This window comes from Trifolium pratense, linkage group LG5 (assembly GCF_020283565.1).
Source record: "Trifolium pratense cultivar HEN17-A07 linkage group LG5, ARS_RC_1.1, whole genome shotgun sequence".
Lineage (NCBI taxonomy): Eukaryota > Viridiplantae > Streptophyta > Magnoliopsida > Fabales > Fabaceae > Trifolium > Trifolium pratense.
The window spans coordinates 29,149,843-29,172,335 of record NC_060063.1 but is presented as its reverse complement, the minus strand read 5'-3'; the positions used below and the strand labels follow the sequence as shown (position 1 = coordinate 29,172,335).

At 31.9% G+C, this 22,493-nt stretch overlaps 1 long non-coding RNA gene and 1 pseudogene across 1 annotated transcript; both read left to right on the top strand.

Annotated features, from left to right (window-relative positions):
• Positions 1-13,007: 13,007 nt before the first annotated feature.
• Positions 13,008-15,071, top strand: LOC123887555. Its single transcript, XR_006801571.1, has 3 exons — positions 13,008-13,334; positions 14,293-14,359; positions 15,013-15,071. It is a non-coding gene; the product is annotated as an uncharacterized LOC123887555 (long non-coding RNA).
• Positions 15,072-15,756: 685 nt separating this feature from the next.
• LOC123887554 lies at positions 15,757-19,779 on the top strand (annotated as a pseudogene).
• The last annotated feature ends 2,714 nt before the right edge of the window (positions 19,780-22,493 follow it).

Genomic DNA, 22,493 nt, shown 5'->3' with positions numbered 1-22,493 from the left:
TCTCAACTATTCTCTTCAATATTTTTATTTATTCTTCATTCTTTTATCACATATATTTCTCTGACATGATTCATATTGCGACCCATACATAAGAGAAAGCTAACAGAGATGTCAAAGTTTCATGGTAATTTTCTTCTTTTGAATATTTGATTCTATTTCTATTTTTTCTTTTATTTGTTGTTTCTTCTTTTCTTTTCTTTCTTAGTTTAAATATATGTTCAGATAAACAATTTATTTGCAGCGTACAATATAAGCATTTATAATTAAAAGCGTTTTTGTAGAAGCTTACATAAGTTTTTTTATAGTAAAAAAATAAAATAAAGATAAATTATATTTATAAATGAGTTATTTCCATACGCTATATTAGAGAACTTATGAAAATAAGTTGAAAAAAAAAAAACTTATGAAAATTGTCAAATTGTTTTTATAAGTTCTTTCAAATAGTTTCACAAATTTTATGTCAATAGACAAACTCAAATAAATCTTACAAAATTGACTTTAAATCACCCTCTTAGATAATTTAAATGCTTTTATCACATTCTAATTTAGGTGCTTCACCCCCTCTTAGATAGATAAAAAGAAAAAAAAATAGTATTTTTAAAAAAGTATTTCTTTTCATTATGACCATAGAAATTTTCTAACAATTTTTTTCTCTATTTGTATTGATGTGTATCCCGTGCGGCACGGGAGAAATTATAAAGGTCAATTGTACAATATGCAGAATCATCAATCACTATAGCTAATTGGTTGGAGTCTTTGTCTATTAATGGAAGGAGAATGGGGGTTCGATCCCCATGGCTGTGTTTTGTCAATCTATCTAAATAATAGAATACTGTCAAAAAATATTAAAATGATCGTGATCCAATAAGGAAGCGTGCAGTGCAGGGTGCAACTTAAATTTTTCAGGGGTGCAAATATAAATAAAGTTTGAATACAGGTGCAATTATCAAAATCTGAGTGGGTGTGCTTGCACACTCTGGGCTGAGTATGGATCCGCCCCTGATCATATTAAGATCATTTCTCTCCCGACCCCCCTCATTTCTTTTATACCACCCAAAAATTTAATTTTGCCCCTTGCGGTTTAAAACATTTTTGCCAAAAAATTTCGGTTTATATTCACCGAAGCCAAATATTAGACCATTTCGGTAACTGTGAACCGAACATTAGCGTTTTCGGTACACAGAAAACGAACGTCAGCTTGTTCGGTACCTGCGAACTGAAATATCGTAGATTTCGGTACGTTGGTCGCCAGAATTGGGCCATTTTCGGTAGCAGTTTACCGAAATAATTGTTTCGGTACCTGCGAACTGAAATGTCCCAGATTTCGGTAAGTGGTTACCGAAATTTATCAGCATGTCATATTAATTCGAGAAACTCTTCCATGGTCCAGTGACCAAACTCATTTTTGGTCTCAACCAACCAAAATTTGACAACTCATATCACTTTATCAACTCACGCACACTTAAAAAAAGTTAGAAAATATTCTTCTTCTCACATAAACCACCAACGGGTCAACTAAGCTACACCACCAACAAAGTTAGTTACAGAATTATTCGCGTACAACCAAGTGCAAGAACATTTAACATTTATAACAAGGACTATTCTTTCAATGAATTGTGTAGTGAAGGATCTAAACACCAAGAAAATATGAACATTTCTTCACCGTTTGACCACGGGACCATGGAAGAGTTTCTCCACAAATTCTCAATTTCAACTGGCGGGTTGTCAAGCAACATACTAATTTTGTTTTCATGTATTTCTTGTATTAAATGTCGGACAATTAAGATAAGGGTCTTAAAATATGATAAATTATTTAATACTAATGATGTTTACTTTGGTACTGGTAGTCTAGTAGATAAATGTATTATAAATTAATTATCAAATAAATTTATTATAGATTAACATAAAAATAAAAATATAATGTGATGTTGAATTTTGTCGACAATACAAAGTATTTATTTATTAATTGTAAATACTTATGAGTTTTCACTCACCCAATTTTTACTCACACAATACTCCTATTTATTTATTAATTGTAAATACTCATGAGTTTTTACTCACCCAATTTTTACTCACTCAATTTATGATGCTATAGAGAACATCATCAATAGTTATATTTTTTACTTTGTCTTTATCTCCTTTTTCTTACTTTGTTTTTACCTTATCATTGAGTACTTCTAATACTCCAAATTTATACTTAGACTCCTATTTTATATTTATCTATAATATATAATACCTATTTATCATTAAAAGAAAAAATGTTATATTTTTTGACAACATAATTATATTTTTAATTTGTGTGCAAAATTCTTAAACATCAATATTCGTTTTGAATTGCAAAAGTAATATTTATATATCTTTATTGTACAAAATACTAGTATTTTTATCTCCAGGAATAAAATTATTATTATTATTATTCTATAAAAATCGGCACTCTCTACAAACCAAACAAAACAAATAAAATGCAATAATAAAATAGAAGAAATATAATACAATATAAAATAACTGCTATACATACTAGTAGTAGTAGTAGGAGTGATGGATGTTGGAGCTCCAACATGGAGAATTAATGATTTTTGTTGTTCCAGAACAATTTCATCTTCTTCCTCCAACATTGTGACTTGATCATTGTTGTTATGGACCTCCTCCAAAATATTGACTCGATGATTACTTGAAGGAGAAGAAAAGGGAGATTGCTGGGGAATAAAGGTGACGGAAAATGGATTGTTGGGAAATTGAGATGGTGGTGTGAGGGGAGATGGAGGTGGTGTGGGGGGATATGATGGTGGTGTGGAAGATTGAGATAGAGAGGTGCAAGGTTTTAAATTGCGGTCCGCATCTGCAATTGCGGCCGCAGTATTGCTGATGCGGTAGTCACCGCAACCGCATCACACCGCAATTGCGGTGTGATCTTAATTCACGTGTACGACCGCATCGTAACCGCATCACAACCACATCGGAAGCCGCATCAGATGTTTTTGGCGATGTTCGTTCAAATTTTCTCACCAAAAAAAAAATTTATGAACTTCAAATCCTAATTTGTGTCAAATTAATGAAAAATCTTATTTTTAACAATCTATCAATCGTGTATTTTCAATACATTCAAATTATTGTTTATGGAATAAACTCAGACTATGTAATGGTGGATAAATAATGTAATTACACACTAGTTTCATTTTATATAGCTTGTGAAATTTCAAAATGATTTCACGCCGCAACAATCGCATTGCCGTTGCAGCAATCGCAATGACCGCATTCGCAACAACTGCAACCGCATCCACGACCGCAACCGCAATTTAAAACCTTGGAAAGGTGGTGTGGGGGGATAGACATGGTGTGGGTCCTGTGGGAGATGGATCTGGTGAGGAAGACTGAGATGGAGATGGAGGTGGTGTGGGTGGTTGAGATGGTGGTGTGGAAGACTGAGATTGAGATGGAGGAGGTGGTGTGGGAGATGGAGGTTAAGGTGGTGGTGGTGGTGAAGATGGATTGATGGGTTTGGGTTGTAGGTGTTGTTGGTGGTGGTGGAATATCCATTGTTGACAAGCTTGGTGTGTTAAAGATCTAGAGAGCAAAACTGAGTTTCAATGGCATTAGAGCATAAGTGTTGTATGGTTAAATGACCTTATGTTGCTTTGTTTCCTTATGTTATTGTGGTTGATAATGTATACTGATCTTGCTTTATGAACTACACACATAAAAGGTTTCAAGCCTAACCTTTCAATGGAATTAGAGCCGTTGTTTTCCTCCTATATATGTTGGAGCATACTAGGTTTCTTATATTGGCAATTGGTTCTCTACGTACTGATCATGATGAGTCACGATGGTGAAAGCTACATCTCTTGAAAAAAATACCTGGCAACAAAGTAAAGTTAATTTTATTTCGATGTTTTAAAAATCGGACCGGGGATCGAACCAGTGAGAACTCCGGTTCATGGTTCAATCGGTTGAACCGCTATTTAACCGTTATTGAACCAGATAATTAAAGATAAATAATAAATAAATATAATGTTAAAGAATAAATAATTTTAGACTCAATAATTTGATTTTTTTTTACATAGTAAAAAAGAGTGTTCGTTATCCTAATAAACAAAAAAAGAAAGAAAGTTAGTTTTATTTTATAATATATTGGAAATAAAATTTATTTTGCCAACTGAAATCATAAAACAATAATACAACACTTAATTTATTTATTTTTTTTATAATAAACACTTACGTTAATTGAATGACAAGTTAATTAATTTATTTTAATTTTAAAGATTTAATTTTAATTTACTGTACACTTAGCTAGCTAGTTATTTACAAATGGATTTTTTTTTTACATTGGAATGTTGACATTTTCAATCAATCATGGCTTTTCACCTATTATTCCGATTGCTATCAACATCGAAGTCGGGAAATCCACTCTCACACAAATGGTCGTGGCTCCTCGTTGGAGCTATATATTCCCTTCTAATGTAGAGTGACATCTACGTGAATCTCATTTTTTGCTCTCAACCTCTCATTTCACGGAAATAAAACTCCCCTTGACATTCATTACGATCATGTAATATCAGTTAAAGTGGTAGGAAATTTGTGCCGCTTAAGCTATTTGTATGGGATTAAATTTTTTTATTTTGTGTGTATTTTTTTTTACCTTGTGTGAATAGATGTTAGTAACCATAAATGACCCTAAATATTTCAACTTTTGTTATCCTTTCGGGCAGAAGGGTTCCATAGGGTGTTCGAGAAGAGCTACCGCACAGGACAATAAAATCTTAGGGGCACCCTTTTTTTATATAGTGTGTGTGTATGTGCGTGCGTGAACTCCCGTGTGCGTGCGTGCGTGCGTCCGTGTAAAATGACTTGTAAAAAAATGTGGCACCAACATTATAAGTTGCACATGGCACCTAAAATCTCAGGGACGTACGACCCTGTTTTCGGGTAGGAGTACATTGTTGGTTGTTTATTTTTTTGGTTAAACTCTATGGCCCACACAAGACAAATGCAGCTTTGGGTCAGTAAATTCATTGAATTTGACCCCAATATTGTTGGTTTTATTTTTTTAATTACTTTTCTTTGCTTGCACACAAGATAAACTTGGTGCCCAAGTCTCACAAATTAATATTTTAAATTTCTCTTTTGAAATCCTTTATCTATAAATACCAATGGGATTGCCCAAGAATTTTACACAACATAACATGAAGACACAGATGCATGTCAACAATAAAAATGTCCTTTTCTTTCTTTTTTTCTCCATTTTCTTCTCTTCAAAATTGGACTAACAATCTTCATTTCCTTTTTGTTGTTGTCTTTGTCTTGCATTGATTAGGAGCCTGAAAATGGAAAATGTATTTGATTAGATTCCATCCAATTAAAGTGAAACACGAATATATAAATTAAGACATGAAACCCAAATCTTAAAAACACTGGATTAACTTCAAGAAGTGATGTTTGATTAAGAAGTGATGTTTGATTTCTTGTAAGCATTACTTCAAGTTCGTCAATCAAATTATACCAATACAAATTGTTTTAAAGAATAACCACTTTCCTCAATTCCTAAAATCTAAGGTTCCTGGTTCCTCCATAATCCTTGTTTTTGAATAACTACTTTGTTCTTCTACAAGTTTTTGTTGAAAATGGCTGTAGTTCAACTTTGCTTCCTGAAACTCCAACTTTACCAAATTCAAATTCAACTTTGCTTATGAAATTCTGCAATGAAACATTCAGTTGCCTCTATTACTGGTTCACTTTCCATAATTTTTTTTGTTACCATAATTTTCGAATTCTAATTTCAATAATAAATAAGAGTTTAATTTATGTACACCATCAATGTAAAATTATTTTGCACGTATAATTAATAATGTGTTCGAGAAGAGCTACCGCACAGGACAATAAAATCTTAGGGGCACCCTTTTTTTATCTAGTGTGTGTGTATGTGCGTGTGTGCACTCCCGTGTGCGTGCGTGCGTGCGTCTGTGTAAAATGACTTGTAAAAAAATGAGGCACCAACATTATAAGTTGCATAGGGCACCTAAAATCTCAGGGACGTACGGCCCTGCTTTCGGGTATGAACTTTCTCAATTTGCATCCTCTAAGAATACAGTGAAAAATGAGGAATGAGTAAAGTGTGAAAAATGGGAATATTTTCTTGCTTAGAAATGACCCAATTATTTGTGGTTGATGTAGTGGATTCTTTATTTTTCATTACCTAATCTCAAGTGTAAAGGATGTCATTGCCTCTTCTTCAGGTCCCATGATTTTGTCGAGGTTGACGGCGAAGGCAACCATGCCGTTAAGAGATTGCTTCAACTTAACGTTGGTGAGAAAGTCAATAATTAGAAGAATACTACATTTAAAAAATAAAAATATATATAAAATAAAATATATTAACCAGCACAACAGGTTGCCTATCACAATTTTTTTTAAAACGGCGACGTGGACCAATAGTTGAGTGGGTGTCCAAAAGAGAGTGCTAGAGCGTGTGTGCGTAGCATTCCTCTATAGAAATACCAGTCTTGACTGTCTTGTGATAGAGCTAGAAAGTGATGGCTTTGAACTAAAATGGCCTAATATTTAAAAGTGTCATTTTTGAACCAATATCGTGATAGGAGTTCAAAATTTTAATAGTTATATAGGTGTCTACTTGGTGAAAAGTATTGTCTCTTTAGAAACTTAAGTAATTAAAGACGGTTCCGTATAATATGGACCCATTGGAGATGGAGGTGGTGTGGAAGACTGAGATTGAGATGGAGGTTGAGGTGGTGGTGGTGAAGATAGAGATTGATGAGTTTGGGTTGTAGGTGTTGTTGGTGGTGGTAGAATATCCATTGTTGAAGCTTGAGAGTAAACGACCCTAAATTTTGTGTTCAAAATCAAATGCTTGTCCCTATTGGAACTATATAGAAATACCAGTCTTGAGGGGTGAGCACGGGTCGAGTTCGGGCGGATTCGGGCCAAAAATATCAAAACCGAAAATAACTGTGTAAGGTAAAATGTCACCCATCTCCGACCACTTACTTGCTGATGAATGGAAAGGAAGAGGAAGAAATGACTAAGACTAGGGAACTCTATACACATTATAAAACCCCTTTTCTCGTGTCACAATCAGAGCGGAGCTTCACCGACGACTCGACATCGATAAACACGAAACCTGTGAATCTGGACCCCCAACGGTCCAACACATAACACATAAAAGAGAGTTAGATAACATACTCAAAAATATACAAGTGTAAATAAACTATATTTAAACACTTCATCACAATTCATGCATATTCATACATTATGCATATACTTCATTAATCACATATAATTAGGAGCTACAACCTAATTGTGCTCACACTTCATTTATAAACATTCATCATTAATCTCATTTAATTATAAGCTACAAGAAGTTGTAATCAAATATCAATCATAATCCACAAGAAATTGAAGCCAATTACATTTATAATCATAGGACAATCAACACATACAACAAGTCTAACACACATAGACAATTATCACAAATTTCAAACATATGTGTCACATATCAAATATCAAATAATGTACACATATCCTAATACAATCTAATGCCACAATCTTCATTCTATGTCCCCTAGACATATCTAATGCATGTGGTACCATCGTCTTTATTAGAGTATCTCACCTCTAAGATTCGTCTTTATCGAATAAATATAATTCGATATCCGTCTTTATTGGAATATCCAATATCACATATAATTCATGAATGCATGTATGTATTTCATGAATTCACTCACAATCAATAGCATTAAGCTCTTCATTTATAATGTAGAACACTATCCAACATTTCGTCTTTATTAAGATAACATTATACCTTAATATCCTTCTTTATTAGAATAATATAATTCTAATATGTTTTTTATTAAGTTGATTAACACCTTAATATACTTCTTTGACATTTTAACAAACATCATCAACACGATCAACAACAATTATATTCCACAAATATAATCAACAATTCATCAACACACAATACAATTAATCATGATTATAAACACTTAATTGTATATTAGAATACTCTAATCACATGTTACAAGTGCCCTAATGCACTTAAAACAATTAACAAAAAGTTGCAGTCCCAGTGCTGTTCGCTGAGCGAACTCATGGCGAACAGTGGCGAACTGTTCACTGAGCGAACCACACCAGTGTAATACTAGCTCCTGGCGAGCAGTAGCGAGCGACAGCGAGCTGGTCGCTACCTGTTCGCTGAGCGAGGGCCTAGTGAGGGCCTCCTGACAGGAATGCTCAAACTTCACATTTTTCACTCCAAATCACGCAAAAATTCCATTTTTCATGTTATAAATCCCAAATAAGTTTATTTTCATGTACATAACACATATATAAACATAAAAGGACGGATTGATTCTCAGATCTACATCAAATACATCGAAAAAGTAATGATTTATCATTTTTACTCAAAAACTCATAAACCACAAAGTTCTTGATCAAACATCTACAAATTCCCGATTTTAACCCACAAAATCGTTCATACTACATGATAAAAGTATATTAAACATGTTATGAACATTCTCTATCATTTTCTTTAAGAAAATCTCCCAAAAACCCAAAAGAAAATGGGGTGGAGAAAGTTCGGGTACGGAGAAATTGACATTCTCCCCTTTCTCGTATTACCCACGAATATGAAATCTACTCTCTTACCTTAATCCGACGAAAGCTCGGCGATTTCTCTTTTTGAATCTCTTGCTCAAGCATGCCCTAGCTCTCCTCAAGCTCTCCCCTCTCTCTTCCTCCACCAAAACTCATGAGAAATGAACTTCCTCTCTCTAACATGGGCTATAAATAACGCCCCCCACTCATGAGACAAGGCCCATTGGGCCTCAAGCCCAATTGCTCGACCCAACTCGTGCGTTAACTTAATTGCTCGATAAATAACTTAAAGTTATTATCTTACTTAAAAGTCACGTCACCAAATAAATAAACACTTATATAGTGAATAATAAATTTGGGTCGTTACACAGGTTAATGTCAACATCATCTATGTCTTTAATACTTCCATCACCAATTACCAAAACTCAATCTGAGAACATTTTTCTTTCATATAGATCCTGACCAACACTGCCAATCAAAAGTCTCATATTAGTGGTTAATGTCAATACCTCATAGTGATGCCAAATTTTGGATGAATTAATGCTCGCATTTACAAATGCTTGCCTAAATGCTTGCCTAGTTTTTTTGGGTATGACCGGTAGAATTTGTCGAAAATCACCACCGAATACTACAACTTTTCCCCCCATAAGGAATGTATTTGTTGCGCTAATCATAATGTGTAAGAATATCCCTTAAGGTGCGATTAACTGCCTCAAAACAATGTTTGTGCACCATAGGAGCTTCGTCTCATATAATGAGCATTACGTTGGCAATCAATAGTACTAAATGACTGTTAGGATGAATAGTGCAAGTAGAGTATTCATCCACATTTATGGGAATGCAAAATCTGCAATGTGCAGTTCTTCCGCCAGGTAATAGCAATGTTGCAATACTACTTGATGCAATATTTAAAACAATATCGTCTCTTGATCTAAATGCAGCGGATAAAGCTCTCCAAATAAAGTCTTACATGTTCCACCAAAGTCGTAAAGGAAAAAAATGCCGGTTTATTTTCATTCACCCTTGTCACAATCGTATCATATACTCTCCTCTACTCCATAATAATTGTTGACATCAATCGAACATATTCCTCCATCAATTTTTGTCTGTCATAAATACAACATTTATGTAATATATATAGATAAACAAACGATGATGTCGAATTTTTATTATAAATATATATATAAATAAATCGAACCTTTGGGAATTTGTTTATAGTGAAACAAATTATCACAGATAATTGTATTATCTATAAATTTGCGTTCAACTTACTTGGTTTTCCAACTTACCCGATAAAAAAATAAATCTACATGAGCTTGTTGATGCGATATTTCCATACAACCTTTTATAGATTTGTGTTTTTTTCGAGATTTGTGTTTGTTTCTTAGTGGCTGATAGAAAAATAAATCTATATATGCTTATTTTTTGAAATCATTAATGTTTAATTTCATGTTCCGAAAAAAAAAACTATAATAATTCTAAGTGCTAAGAATTTCCATTTTATTTTTTTATTCTCATATACGTATACTAAATACATAATTCCAATATAAAAAAAATAAAATCAAGTTAATTAAAATTCATTTCATTGTGCTTAATTGACATATGAAATCTTTCTTATTTGGGTATGAACAAATTAATTCCGCAAGATTTATTCCCAATTGTAAAGTTTCAATAAGGTTAACACCTGAAAGACATCATAATTGGTTTACATGTCATAGTGGTTGTAAGACTTTATTCATATTGAATCATCCTGGGTTTGAATCACATATGAATATTTAACCAGCAAAAGGTGAACACTCCGGTACACATCTTATGTGGACGTGTACCGGTACACTGTTAAGGTGTATAATTTTAATTGGTCCACATGTAATAATAATTTAACATGTCATTTCAAGACTTCTTTAAATAGAAATTTCCTAAATTACTCTTTTAATTTACAAAAATTTTAAAATGGAAATTAAAGAAATTTCCTAAATTGCCTTTTGTCAAAATAATAAAAAGAGATGTTTTGTAAAAAAAAATGAGATTTTTAATTTATAAAAATTTTAAAATGGTTTTTTTTTTTTACAAAAGGTTTTTTTTTTTGTGAAATTGACAAAAGGGTTTTAATATGTGTGTTTTTTTGCTTTTCATCAATTTATATTATTTTTTATACTTATAGCACCACTCGTTTTGAAGCATTTCTTTCAATTTCTCGTAAAGTTCATATTTTTATTTCATATATGCAATTTCGAGGTTTTTCAATTTCCGGCGGTTGGATTTTTTTTGTTTTAGGTTGTGGGTATCATTCTTCTCTTTCTTGCACCAAAAAATTCTTACTAAATACCCCCTCCAATCCTATATATAAGAAAAAGTTTATTTTTAAATTCAATGTAAAGTTGATGTATCTAGACTATAATGTTATCTAGATACATTAATTTTACAATGAATCTAAAAAATAAACTTTTTCTTATATATAGGATCGGATGGAGTAGCATTTTCCTTTAGAGTATGTTTGGTTCGAAGTAGATGGAGGGAATGTGAGGTGAGGAAATATTTGTAATAAAGGGTAATTTTGGTAGAAACTCTCAAATATCTCAAATGTTATATATTTTTTAAAAAACTCTCTCAAATATTATATATTCGGTACTTTTATTTTTTGAAAACTCTCTCAAATATATATATTTTTTTTTGTAGAAACTCTCAAATATTTTTTTTGTACAATATTTGAGATATTTGAGAGTTTCTACCAAAATTACCCTTTACTAAAAATATTCCTTCAAATTTTTTTAATTTTTTAATCAAACAAACTTGACGCCTTTCATTAACTAGTAAATGTTCAATACATAAGGGAATAATCTCAAATCTACGGAAACTAGCCCAAGAATTGGCCGCCCGAGCAAGTGAATGAGCAACCATATTCGCTTGTCTCCTAACAAACTTCACTTCAAAGTTTATACACGATAACATAATTTGGATAATATCAACAACAATTAAACTAAATTCCGAATTACCACTACGCTTCGTTCGAATAGCTTTAGTCAACACCTGCGAGTCGCTTTCAAATTGAACTTTATCCAGACCTCTATTAGGTAAATGAATATTTTTCCTATATATTAGATCATTAAATTATTAGGTAAATGAATGTTTTTCCGAAAGAAATCATTTTTTATCATTTAAAATATTATAATAACTAAATACTATTTATCAAAATTATAAAAAAATAAAATTTTTATCACTCGTGATAGTCAATATTGATTTTTTTTATGAAAAAATGTAAAAACGTTTGTGTATTGCTTATAAAATATTGAAATTGTGTCTTTTCTTATGAAATTATTATCTCTGAAATACAATAATCGGCAAATAATTTTTTGATTTAATAAATAATTATTAATTAATTGATCTAATGTACCAGTAGATTGAATTTTTTCATATGTACCATAGAAGCCCCTAATAAGTTTGAGGACTTTTCTTACTTAAGCCCTAAACAAGTTTTATTAGAAAATTGAGGTTTTCATGTAGTGTGTGATTCTTAAAAAAAAAAAAAAAGAGTAATTCTACCAACTATGATTAAGGGTGCTTTGATCTGCTAAAACTTAAGCGACTTGACAGGATAACTTTAGTGCTTTATTTTTTTATTTATAATATTTTAGTCCTTTTTTTGTAACAGTTTGGTCCTTTATTTTTTATAAATAAATAAGATACGGATCAAAGTGTTACGAAAAAAAAAGATAAAGGACCAAATTGTTACAAAAAAAAGATAAAGGACTAAAGTGTTACAAAAAAATAAGATAAAAGACCTGTAGTGTAATTTTGCCTTATTTATAAGATATTAGAATAATATTAAAATATTTGAATTTGTTGAAAATCATATATAAGTTGAAAGATATGATGCATGATTTGATTTATTGTGGAAAGATACATTTGCCAATATTAAAAAGTAGTGTTTAATATAAAAAAAACTTAATAAAGTAACAAAATCTGCATTAATTTTTTTTTTTGACAAATCTGCATTAATTACTATATTACTTGTTAACCACATCAGCAGTGTACCGATACACATCCACATAATATGTGTACCGAAGAATTCACCCCAGCAAAAACATGCCACGCCATATAAATGTGTACGGAAGAAATGTGTATACCTTGAGAATTGACTGCATATGAATATTTAACCAGCAAAAACATGCCACGCCATCCACGCAATCCTCCTTTACAATAATTCAAACTCAAGTTCAATCCACAAATTATAAACTCAAATTCATTCAAAACACTAATCATAAGTACAATAATTCATTAACACTTTTTAGTAATCTATCCGCATAGAACGCAGAACACTCTCACAACCATGGGACGTCATTCTCCATCCTCTCGCCGTCACCGAAGTCACCGCAGCATCTCCATCCTCTCGCCGTCATTCTCCATCCTCTCGCGTCAATCTTCTAGTCGCTCAACGGTTTTATCAGGTTCCGGTTCACCGGACGCTCCTCCTTCTCATCGCTCTCGCTCTCCTTCTCCACGAACGAAGCGATTGAAGAGAATTCAATCTGAACGTGAATCCAAACGCGAACACGACAGGAGCCATAGCGGTAGCAGAGGGAGAGATTCGGAGAGGGAAACAGTTGAGCGGAATGAGAGGTCACCGGAGCAACACCATAACAGGAGGAGCAGGCATAGGTCTCAGTCGCCCCATCGTCACTCGTCCGCCGCCGCCGCCGCAAACTCAAAGCCTCGTGATGAGGTGTCTGGTGATATCCAACCCTAAGTTCAAATTATTGTTTCATTATTCATTCTGCAATTAAACTTGTTTTTTGTTTGGTTTATAACTTCATATGTATGTGCATGCTATTTTGCTGAATGGAAAATGTCAAAGAATTTTTTATGCTGTTTATGGAATGAGGGTGTGATTTAAGTGCATTTTTTTTCTAAAGACTTATACTAGGGTGTTTTTTAATCAGTTTTTGAATCAGTTGGGTTGAGTTTTAGGTTTAGAGGTTGGTTGATTGAATATATGGAATGTAGATTTTTAAAAATAATTTAATGAATGTTGATTTTCTTTAGATGTATGAGTAGATTCCATATTATTTAGCAAACAAAGAGTTTGTGATTGGTGGGTTTATAGAATGGGGTGAAACATGAATTAGTATGCTGTTGATATTTAACTTCAGATGCATTTGATTATCTTAAAGAGTATTCAATGACCGCCTTGTGATATATGGCTTAAAATGTTTTATGTTAATATATAAGTGGAGTAAAAAATAGGTGATTGTTACGTATTGGAATGAAATGATAGTTTCTACCCTAGTTATGTAAGTAATAACTGATTGAGGTAGTGGCTTAAATTATGAAAAATGTGAGAGGTATGATCTTGTTAGCTTGTGCATGAACCAGGAATTTCACTGAGATTTAGAGAAGCACTTAAGTTGCACTTAAGTTTCTGTTTGCAAATTAAAAGAGATGAAGTATCATTGGCTTAAGAGAAATTTAATGATCAAACCTTTGTTATGGAATTTGTGGAGCTTATCACTTATTTGAATAAAATTGAAATTGTTAAGTAATGGTAATAAAACTGAAAGCCATTAGTGTGCCACATGGCTTCAGATCCTTTCTTAAATGATATATCCCCTGCTCCTATCTCTATATTTTCTTATAGATTAGAATTAGTTGGTTTAGTTTTTGAAGACAATTTGTTTGCTGCTCTGACAGGAATGAAGAAGATGATTCCATTATGAAGATGAAGGCTGCTGAAGAGGCTCTGGAAGAAAAACAGAAGGTAACCATGTGCTTATTTACACAGGATCTTGTTCCTGTAATGTTGAGTTGTCTCTTTTTGTTGCTCATTTAGATTTAGATGCTTATGGAAGAAAAATCACATCTAACCAAGATTACCACTTTATGGTATATATAGATATTATTCTTCTCAGCACTCAAATAGGGATGCTTTCTTCTAGTACTTGCTAGCTACAGTTTTGATCTCATTTGATATATAATTTTAAATCTGATGTCCTCTTCCTTTAATAGACTATATTGTTTTGTATATATATATATATATATATATCACTGCTAAATTTGTTAGTTAGACTTAACTTACCATTCGAAAAGGAAAACTGAAAGACAGTTCGAAAAATGGAGGAAAAAAATACAAATGAGGAGACTAAATTTTCAAAAGTTTTAATGAAGTAGAAAAAACTGCGACAAACATCATTATGTTGATTGAATACAAAGTAATATATGTGCCACATGATATGATTTAAAAAACTAAAGAGAAAAAGAGAAAGAGAAAAGAAAAAGAGGATGTAGGTTATGTATTATTATTTTTTTGAGTAAAGGAGGATCTACGTTTCTGAGCAAGAAAAGAAAAAGAGTGTAGATTTTAACTACTGACCTATTCCTGTTTGCTTTTCTGAAATACTCTATCATTTGCAGGTAAAACTTTCATTTGAGCTATCAGGAAAACTTGCGGCTGAAACGAATCGTGTCAGAGGTGAGAGACGATTTGTTAACAAAACAAATCAATAGTAGAAGTATCTAATTTGATTTGTTGAGTTAATGTTTCATTTAATTGTTTGCTAAACAATATATATTTTTCAGGCGTTACTTTGTTGTTCAATGAACCACCAGAGGCTCGAAAACCTGATATTAAATGGAGGCTCTATGTTTTCAAGACTGGTGAAATGTTGAATGGTAAGGGCTTCTACTTAAACTTCACATATACTCTATGTTTTCCTGTGTCGTGCAGCAGAATTTTGTGTCACTTCTAAGAGTAAGCTCTTACTGATCAGTTCTAAAAGTTTAATATCTTATCCAATAGCCATTGGGATGGGCTTTTGATAACTAGACAATCTATTGTTCAGCTCTACATTAAGTTGTATTTCTTCTTTCTTGTGTACAGTTTCCTTTCTTTTGTCATAAATTTTGAATAGTTAATTTTAGTCATACTTTCTTCGACTCTTACAGTTAAATTATCAAACTGAAAATCTTCGATGTTTATGGTTCTAAATGAAAATGCAAGTTTTTGTCTTCCAAAGATATATTTCTTTTTCCAAAAAATAAATAAAAATGCCTATACTGCCAAGGTAATGCGTGATACTTTTTTTCATGGTTGACTCAACATATACTGCCAAACTTCTCTGCATGTAAAAACCCTAACATCTTTGTGATCTGCAATAGGCCTTACATAATGGACCTCGGAAGCACAAACAAAACATTTGTTAATGTGAGTGGTCATTGAATGTCTTTGATTAGTTTCTTTGTGATGTTCATTTGATGTGGTAGCAAATAGTGAGATGAAGTTGGATATGTATTATTGATTATTTTTGTTTTTGCAGGATAGTCCCATTGAACCTCAACGGTATTATGAACTTCGGGAGCAGGACACCATTAAATTTGGTAATAGTAGGTAAGTGACAAGTACATATTAGCTGTTTTTCATAATGCGCAAACAACATTTCTTGTTTGATTTAAAAAAAAAATAGGCAAAAATGTGAATATTTAACAATTCCCACTTCCATTAAGGAATTTTTTATTATACAGCTGTTTTAACAATCTTAAGCATTTATTATTAGCAAGAAACTAAGCTGAGGTTAAGGATTGCACTCAACCTTGTTATTTTCATGTGTAATTTTTTATGTTTTACTTCTTTTTTTCGTCCGATATTGTTTCTTGAACTGTTGATGCTAATAAAACTTGCAGTTTTACAGAGTTTGAATGTTTATCATAGATTATTATTCGGCAATCATGAAAGAAATTTCTTGGAAGGAAAAATAATGGAAATCTTTTGAAATTGCAGAAAGAGTTGGCTGGGATTCTAAAGGACTATGTTGGTCGGGAGAGTCCTCTTTATTTTGCAGAAAGGTTGACGGAGCATTACAAGAGGCCTAATGGTGAAGGGCCTCACATTTATCTTAAGAGGGAGGATCTTAACCACACTGGGGCTCGTAAAATTAACAATGCTGTTGCACAAGCTTTGCTTGCCAAGATTTTGGGCAAAAAACGCATTATTGCTGAAACCGGAGCTGGGCAGCATGGAGTTGCCACTGCTACTGTATGTGCTCGATTTGGTTTAGAGTGCATTATTTATATGGGTGCACATGATATGGAAAGGGAGGCACTTAATGTTTTCAGAATGCGTCTTCTTGGTGCTGAGGTATAGCTGTTGTTATTGTTGTTCCATTTGGTTTGTTTAAAATTTTAAAAAAATGTTAAAAACTCTCCTTGAAAAAAAGATTTAATGTTACCATGTTTCTTGTTCGCAATTTCATAGGAATTGAAAGTGTATTTGGTGTTTGACACTGACACGTGTGGTTACCTTAATCACTTCCATTTTCTTAAATTATTATTGTTTCTACATGTCACCATCAATTTCGTATCCAGTGTTGTGTTAGGGCATCACAAGCTAAAGACAATACGTAGTTTAAGGTTGTCAACTGGTAATCAAATTAAAAATGCACAATTACAGCTTGCAATAGATGTCGATTTTTGCAATGTTCATACTTCATACACATGCATAATGTTAAAATCCACGACGATAGCACATAAACATAAGTTTGGGACAAGAAAGGTATGCAATTTTGTACGCAAATAAGAAATTTTTTCAATCCCATGTTAATATCTTAAGGGTCCGTTTGGTGCACAGAATAAGAGACAGGATAGGATAACTGTATCATATCCTGCCGCAATCCAGTGTTTGGTGATACAGCAGGATATGATAAGTTAATCCTGAAGCTTATCCTATCATGTCTCTCTAGTTATAATTCTTATCCTGAATTTTAGCTGGGTTACCAGCAGGATAGGATAAGAAAAAAAAATTTACTGATTTATTTTATAAAATATATTTTAAAATACATAAAATAAAATTAATAAAATATAAATAATAAAATAATTAATTTTTAAATATATATGTGATTTTCTCACAGGGGTAATTTTGTAATTTATATATTCTAAAAAATTAAAATTTTACTAAAATTACAATATTTTAAAGTAAAATGATTATTAAAAAATTGACAAATAGGGATATTAATTTAAATTTTATAAAAAATTAAATATAATTCTTTTGCAATATTTGTTTTATTATTTACATATGAGATATATCATATATTTATTTGGCTTATCTAACATGTATATATTATTGAGTTATTTATTTGATCATGATTCATATAAAAAATTAAACTTGATTATTTTCTCATGATTTTTATTTTAAATTATATAAAGTTATTTGATTACTTATTTATATTTTTTATTTATAAAATTCAAAGTATTACAAAATAATTTTAAAAAAATAACAATTGTTTTACAAGAGTAATTTTGTCAATTAAATATGTTATATATCTTATCATATTATTATGAGCAAGTATGTATTAAAAACAAAATATAATAGTTATTATGTTTGTTATCCTGTGTGCACCAAACACGGGATATGATAACTGAGTATAACTGTTATCCTGCTGTTATCCTATCCTATCTTTATCCTGTTTTATATCCTATCATGTCACTATGCTATCCTGCGCACCAAACGGGCCCTAATTGTATTTGACTAAGTTTGGCATCCAAGACTATATATTGATTGATTTGTAGAAAAGCTTGGATTGTTTTATTACATTGTTCATTTGGGAAATCGTGTCTTTATCTGGCATTGAACAGGGTGTAGTGATTGTCGAGTGTGTCTAAACCTAATTTCTACTTAACGAGTTTAACCGATCTACATTTAAAAAACGAAATCTATTCATTTGTGTATCTAATAGTTGAATCCTGTGATACAGGTGAGACCAGTCCATTCTGGGACTGCTACACTTAAGGATGCTACGTCAGAGGCTTTAAGGGACTGGGTGACTAATGTTGAAACAACTCATTATATTTTGGGTTCTGTTGCTGGACCGCATCCATATCCAATGATGGTACGAGAGTTTCATGCTGTGATTGGCAAGGAAACAAGAAAACAAGCTTTGGAAAAATGGGGAGGGAAACCAGATGTTCTGATTGCATGTGTCGGTGGAGGTTCAAATGCCATGGGACTTTTCCATGAATTTGTTGATGATGGTGATGTTAGGCTAATTGGTGTGGAAGCTGCTGGCTTTGGCCTGGACAGTGGCAAGCATGCTGCTACATTAACAAAGGGAGAAATTGGGGTTTTGCATGGAGCTATGAGCTATCTGCTGCAGGATGATGATGTACAAATAGTTGAGCCTCACTCCATTAGTGCAGGGTAATTCTTTTGACTGATATTTTTATTTGTCTTAATTCTTCGACTGGTCGGTAAGTAAATTATGGTCAAAGATTATTAAATCAGGGTTCAAACTCGGGTACTCCCGATTGATTCGACTTTACCAGACTGATAATTTGATATTAGCTTTCGTGTTTATATTTAGATTCTTGTTCTGATTGTGTTATGCTTCAAAAAAAATGTTTTGTAGCTTGGACTACCCTGGTGTTGGACCTGAACATAGCTTTTTGAAAGACTTGGGGCGTGCTGAATATTATACCATCACTGACGATGAAGCATTGGAAGGTAGGACTACCGTGATTTTGTTGCCTATATTAAATGATTTACACATGGTGAAAATTACAATGAGCTTGAAATTTAGCTGTCATGATTTGTTTCAAAGCTTTTCCTTGCCACTTATTCTCTAAGTTTTACATAGACTGATGGGGTCTACTATGGAAGTAAGAAAGGTTCACAATTCTATTGTATAAGCCAAAATTTTGCCATTTTTCATCATATAAAATCTACTGAAATGCATTTTTCTTTGTTTTCAAACTTATTTTGTTGTTAGGTGTTAATTGATGTTAATGCCGTTCTATTATAAGATCCTGTTCCTCTATCTAATTTAAGGAATTTTTATTGTATATGCAGCTTTTAAGAGAGTTTCGCGACTCAAAGGCATCATTCCAGCTCTGGAAACATCCCATGCCAAACGTATCTTGAGAAAATATGTCCAACCCTTCCTAATGGAACAAAGGTTGTGGTTAACTTCAGTGGTCGAGGTGATAAGGATGTTCATACAATTATATTTGCTTCGTGGAACCGCAGGCTTTTAATACTCTTTTGTTTGAATGTTTGAATAAAAGTAATAAATGCCACAAATATTTTGTTGAAACTTGCTTCATGGGAGCTATTGTATTTGTTGAAGGCCCAAATGGTATGAGTTTGCCTACCATGAATAAGATTTTAAATTACGATTGTTTACATTCTTGATATCGTGTAGTTTTATGTTTAAATGCGGTTGATGCAATCTCAATTGTAGTTGAAAAGACTTCATAATCTTGAATGTTATAGTCAAAATTGCGTTCTTGATATCGTGTAGTGTCGCGTGTAGTTTTATGTTTAAATGCGGTTGATGCAATCTCAATTGTAGTTGCAAAGACGTCAGAATCTTGAATGTTATAGTCAAAATTGCGGTACGAAGATGTTTTACTAAATTACTATGTTGTCGTTTAGTACACTTTTAAACAAAATATGTCATCTTAAAATACACTCCGAAAAATATGATTTATTAGAAATATAGGGTGGAGAAAGCTCATCCTTAACATTATCAAGAAAAATAAAAAAAGCTCCTCCTTAAATTTTACCACATACATACAAAAAGGTCATATGACTATGTTCATCAACTTGTGAGAAACTTATAGAATGGTGACCCACAAAATTTTGGAGGTATACTGTTTATTTGTGGTTAATACTTAATAATATTGGAAACCTTATCTATGAAATTGTTTTATTTAGGACTCATCTCAATCCTGAGAAAATATCATCCACAACAACCACTATAAGTTGTAATGACTTCATTTTTATTTCTACATTTCTACATGGTTTCTAGTTTCTAAGTCTATCAAATTTGGAACAATTGCTTCCACCTTCTGCATTCTATAAGCTGAGTTTTGGAGAACCTAGAGAGGGAATTCTATTTAAGAATGTTTATACAAATATTATATAAGGGCTTATTTTGCTTGCTATATTCATCTTGTGGCAGTACCTTCACACAATATATAGTCTTCAACTCTTCATCAAACTGGTTTAGTACTCTCTCTCTCTACCTCTTTCATATCTAGTAAATTACTCTTTTGGTTCCATAAATTATTTTCAGTTTTATTTTGGTCCTTTAAGTATCTTTTGTTCTGTGTAGGTTCAAATGTGTCATTTTTGTTCCTTCAAAAATCTAAATTGAACAAAATTTATTTAAGGACCTAAGTGAAATCTAAAAGATAATTTAAGGACCAAATGTATAATTTAATTTTATAAATATTATTGATAATTTCACTTATATTAAAAAAATTGGAGAGTGTATCAAATTTCTCAAATTTGTGTATTGTTTTAGTAGTCACACCAAAAGATAGTAAATTAATTAAGTGTATTTTTTGCAATGAAAATATCAATGCATCTAAATTCTAATGGAGTTAGACAAAACAAAAAAAAAATTAACCCTTTTACGGCATAAAATCTCAAAAAACAATGTTATCAACTTTCGTAAGGTGTCTATTCATCTTTTCACGTGGTCATGTTAATAAAAAACACTCATTACTTCATCAATAACCAAGTGAACTGACAATTTTTCTATTAAGTGGAGTCTCGTATCAATTAATAGATTGAGATTCTTTAACTTTGTATCCCGTACTTGAGAGCGGATTCTCGCAATTTGTTTTTCCTCATGTTTCAAGTTTGCCAATCATCACCCTTGAATTCACCTTTTTTCCTTTCTCTCTCTTTCCAAATCAAGGGTTGAAAATAAAATTTACCTCATTGTAATGGAGAGAATCCTCTCTCCCCGTCTTCAGGTGATTTTTAACATTTTTCATAGAGAAAAATGAAAAAGAGAAGAAAAAGAGAAATATGACGAGTGTTATATAATAGGAGGGAGAGAGATTTATTAGACTACCCATTTCTCTATATTTATTCTACTTATAACTATATTATATATTAGATGTGTGTTTGCTGACTTTTTTTTTTTTTACAATTGCTCCGACTTCTTTTTGACTTCCAATGTCTTTAAATGAAAAATAACGGTTCATACAAGTATTTCTCGTCAAACAAAATCTTAACAAAAAGAAGAGCTTAACGTTTCAAAAAGTAGTTGAGAGAAGATTTTCAAATCAATTGAAGACCTTTTATAACTTCATCTAATTTTTATCATTATATTTAACTCAATCTAGTAAATAACATTAATTATCAAACAAATTTAGATTTAGATTTGTAATCTCCACGCTCAAAAATCCTACATTCACTTATATTTAATTTATTTTTGGGTCTTGTTAACATGTGCCCTAAGGGCACATGTTAAGATATCCAAATATAGAAACTCAACATTTAATGATGCTAGAAATTTAATGCTTCAAATTTAAAAAAACACAAATTAACATTTAATAGTTTCTATTTTTTATTCCTTAACATGTGCCTTAAGGGCACATGTTAACATTCTCCTTTATTTTTAAGGTCAATTTCATTATTATCATCTACTATGTTATCTCTCTTCATTCTCTCTCATAACATTTTTACAATAAATGCAAATATTTTTACAATAAATACAAGTGAATGTATATGTGAATTTATATTTTTTTTTGGTAATTAATGTATGTGAATTTAGGATTGTTTAAAGGTAGAGAATCTAAATCCGATTTCTTTAGTACGAATCATTGAATTGATAATATGCATTTATTAACAATGAAGAGAAATCATGTCCTTTAAAAAAGTGGAAAGCAGCTTTTTCAAAAGATAATAGAGTTCTCATGAAAACTTGGGAAAGGGTCAAAAAAATATAAAAATGAAAGTGTCACAATCACTTAAACAAAATGCACCCGTCTTCTAGCATAACATAAAAAACTCATTAATATTATATTCCAAGTTGCATCTTCACCAATGTCATCAAACATAGAATCATATATAAAAAAACAGCACTAAATAGATCACACACATTATCATA